We start from the raw sequence: 4,618 nt of genomic DNA on the forward strand, positions 1-4,618 counted from the left end.
GAGTCAAGCTATTCTCCAAAGCACCTGAAGGCAGGACAAGAAGCAACGGATGGAAACTAATCAAGGAGAGAAGCAACCTAGAACTAAGGAGAAACTTCCTGACAGTTAGAACAATTAACCAGTGGAACAACCTGCCTCCAGAAGTGGTGAATGCTCCAACACTGGAAGTTTTTAAGAAGAGACTGGACAGCCATTTGTCTGAAATGTTATAGGGTTTCCTGCCTGAGCACGGGGTTGGACTTGATGACCTCCAAGGTCCCTTCCAACTTTATTATTTTCTGCCCACACAAATACAAGTGCAGTTTTCTGCTCATTCGCTATCCAAATTACTAAGATTGAAGTCCATTGGGTTGACAGGAGGGTTATGTGCCATCACATCAGTATCACCACCATCCTGTGGCACAGTGGTTAGAATACAGTACTGCAGGCTAACTCACTGCTTACTCCAGGAGCTCGATTCTCACTGGCTCAAGGTTGACTCAACCTTCCATCTTTCTGAGATAGGTAAAATGAGGACCCAGATTGTTGGGGCGCAATATGCTGACTCTGTAAACCGCTTGGCAAAACCGGTAGCTAATTTTTTTTGTTGCCCAGGCCTAGAATGGGCTTCCAGAAGTGGCATCCACACAGAGAACTGGTTGTTCCCATATTTGAATCCCACCACTGTTTGTAGCCCTGTGCAACCTTTCTTGAGCTGTCACTTTCCAGATCTGATAGTCTGCAATGCCCGTATTTTCCCAGAGGAAGCAGATTTGGGGACAGTGCGCTCTCCCAAAGCTGATGCTTGCTCCCTTCCAGTAGGTGCCCATACCTCTGGCTAATAAAGCTGGTAATGGGATGTAGCTGTGATATTTTCTGGTGATCTCCCATCCACCTGATCTACAAAGTGATAAACTGTGGGGGGGGGGGAGGAACTGCAGAACCAATTACAAATGTTGGCATCACCTTCCCCACTTTTTCTCCCTAGCATAGTTGGAGTGTTAATAACAAGCCTTGCAGAGCCAAAGAACTAGCCAAAGATTAATGCTGGCTGGAGAATTCTGGGAGTTGAAGTCCACACATCTTAAAGTTGCCAAGGTTGAGAAACTTGACGTACAGGATCGTCTGCAAAAACTCATGCCACAATGCAATTGTGGCCTTTAAAGGGCTCCCAGCTTATTTGCTAGTATAAAGGAAGCTTAGGCTATTTTAATCATTTGTTGGATGGCGTCTTAAGTCACCTGGTTTTCTATTCTGTGGTTTAGGCAGAGTCAGGAGAAAACTCAGTTGAACATGGATTGGAAGTGGGTCTTTCAATATTGGGTTTCTTATCTTCTACATATCTTTCTTCTACAGTACATATCTAAAATTTTGGGAAAAAAAATGTCCCAAGTACTATAGCAAAATTGTACCAAGCATGATACTATTACAAAACAAGCTGGCATGACTGTTCTCTGTATGTATAAATCTCTTTCTCCTCCCATAGTTCTTTCTGGTTTTGATCTGTTTTTCTGTTTTTCCCATTTTCCCCTCTCTTGCTAGCTATTCTAATAGTATTCAGTGGATGTATTTGCCCACCCTGCTAAACCAAGCCAATTAAGGACTTAGCAGCTGCATTTGCATCACGTACTAACCTTAGCGTGGGTGAGCCTTGGTTAGGATATTTGTGGCCTACTGTGCTACAGAAATCTCGACTTACAATACATTTAGCGACCATTCAAAGTTACAAGGGCACTTTAAAGGGACTTACAACAGCTCCTGGCACTTAACAACTATCTCAGCACATGGTCAAAATTCAGCTAGTTGGCAAGCAACTAGTTGGCAAGTATTTATGATGATTGCAGTGTCCCAGTATCATGTGATCACTATTGATTACCTTCCTAGCTTACTTCTGACAAGCAGAGTCAATGGGGGAATGCAGATTTGCATAGTAGTAGTAGTAGTAGTAGTAGTAGTAGTAAAGTTGGAAGGGACCTTGGAGGTCATCTAGTCCAACTCCCTGCTTGTAGGAAACCCTATACCAGGGGTGTCAAACTTGCAATGTCACGTGACATGTCACGACGTATTATGATTTTTTTCCCCATTGCCAGCAAGCGGGTGGCTGCGGTTTTGCTATGATGCATCCAGCCCGCGAGCCGGCAGTTTGACATCCCTGCCCTATACCATTTCAGACAAATGGCTGTCCAGTCTGTTTTTAAAAACTTCCAGTGTTGGAGCATTCACAGTTTCTGGAGGCAAATTGTTCCACTAATTAATTGTTCTAACTGTCAGGAAGTTTCTCCTTAGTTCTAGGTTGCTTCTCTCCTTGATTAGTTTCCATCTGTTGCTTCTTGTCCTGCCTTCAGGCGCTTTGGAGAATAGCTTGACTCCCTCTTCTTTGTGGCAACCCCTGCCACAAACTCCTGCCCTAATGATCACATCACTGATGAAATCCAAGTATAATTTCAGCCGTCGTGTTCAACTGCAAAGCATGTGTCACATTGCCTGATAAACATTTCAGAAAAACACTAATTTTAAACAGTTTCTGGCTGGTTTCCATAAAGGGGCAGAATTCTTTCTGGACAGGTGAGTAGGCAGCTGCACACATATGGCTGAGCAATGTCTCCCCATCTTTACAGATAATTGTTAACTTACAACCATTTGTTCAGCAACTACTCAAAGTTACAACTTTGAAAAAAGTGGCTTACAACCACAATTGGGACCAGAATTTCTGCGGCTAAAGGCAATTGTTAAGTGAGTCACGCCGAATTTTACACCGGATTTGGCTACCGTTGTGAAACAAATCACGGCAGTTTTTAAATGATTCATGTGATCATGAAATGAATCCGGCTTTCCCATTGGTTTTGCTTGTCAGAAGCCAGCTGTGAAGCTCACAAATAGAAATCCTATGACTCTGGGACACTGCAACTGTCGTAAACACATGCCAAGAGCCTTCGATCACGATTGTGGGGATGCTGCGACATAAGTATGAGGACTGGTCGTAAGTCACTTCTTTCAGTGCCTTTGTGACTTCAAATCATCACTAAACAAATGGTTGAAAGTTGAGGACAACCTGCGTTACTATAGGTTCCTTGGAGATTTGGTGAAGCCTCTGCAGTCCAGGATAAAAGTAGACAGTTTGTCTTTAAGAGGAGCGCTTTTTATGATTAAAACGCAAGCAAATGCAACATTTTTTTTTCCCAGCTAGTCACCTTGGGGCCTAGTAGAACTAAAAAAAATCAAAATCATTCAATGACTAACAAGACTGTTCCCAGAGGAGATGGGCTCTCGTTAAGCAGAGAAAATGAGTGACTTCAGATTTTAGATCAGGGGTCTTCAAACTTGGCCCTTTTATGACTTGTGGACTTCAACTCCCAGAATTCCTCAGCCAGTGTGCCTCCAAACTTGATGTCTTTAAGACTTGTGGACTTCAACTCCCACAATTCTGGGAATTGAAGTCCACATGCCTTAAAGTTGCCAAATTTGGAGAGCCTGGCCTATGGCAGTATTCCTCAACTGCAACAACTTTAAAATGTATGGACTTCAACTCCCAAAATTCTCCTCCTGAGAAACACACGGAACCTGGAAGCACCTTTTCCGACTCATAAGATTTTATTAAAAGGCACCGTCTTTTGTTTGTTTGTGCTTTAATCACTTCAAGCATCTGATGAAAGTGACACAGGGCTCATTCTGCCTTTCAATCCAATGTGGTAATCAAACAAGGTGCTAGAGTTTAGGCCAGTGGTGGCGAACCTATGGCACGGGTGCCAGAGGCGGCACTCAGAGCCCTCTCTGTGGGCACGCGCGCCGTCGCCCCAGTCCTAGGCGTTCAGCTGGGTTTTATAAAACCTTTTCGCTTTAGGCCTCCGCCGCCATGTGCAAAAAGAAAAAAAGGTTCAACCAGTCAATTTCAACTTCTCGCGGGAAAAAAAAAGATCTTGCAAAGTTAGGATTGATTGAACTTTTTAGTCCCACCCAGTCTGCTATTACCACAGCCACGCCCACCCAATGGGCCACACCCACCCAATGGGCCACACCTACCCAGCACTGGACGATGCATAAGTAGGTTTTGAGTTGCAGTTTGGGCACTCAAGTCTCTAAAAGGTTCGCCATCACTGGTTTAGGCATTAGGCATTTTCCCCCTAACATGGGAATTAAATTATGTGGTGAAAGAAGACTATATATGAAAGGCAGAGCAAACCTTTTTGAAGAAGACTTATGCTCTGTTATTTTAGAAGCACGCACAATTTGTCTATTTCGGGGGGGGGGGGAAACAAGAGTAACTGAGCCCGGGATATAGGCCTAGAACAGGGGTAGGCAACCTTGGCTCTTTTATGACTCGTGGACTTCAACTCCCAGAATTCCTGAGCCAGCATGGCTCAGCATGGAAACCTCTCCCTTTCCCCTCAGCATGGCTGGCTCAGGAATTCTGGGAGTTGAAGTCCACGAGTCATAAAAGAGCCAAGGTTGCCTACCCCTGGCCTAGAATGAGCAAGAGGCCCTTGGACTCTGCTGCCTTTCTTTAAATTTGTAAACTTCAAGGCTGCAGTTGTGTCACTAGCTTTTTCTGACAACAGAAAAATCTGGAGAACAGGAAAACAAAATAAAACGCCTGAATTCTGTTATCATGATATTCCTGTGTTTATTTCTTCAAAATATT

The sequence above is a fragment of the Protobothrops mucrosquamatus genome, unplaced genomic scaffold (assembly GCF_001527695.2).
Source record: "Protobothrops mucrosquamatus isolate PMUCROS unplaced genomic scaffold, P.Mucros_1.0 scaffold2553, whole genome shotgun sequence".
Lineage (NCBI taxonomy): Eukaryota > Metazoa > Chordata > Lepidosauria > Squamata > Viperidae > Protobothrops > Protobothrops mucrosquamatus.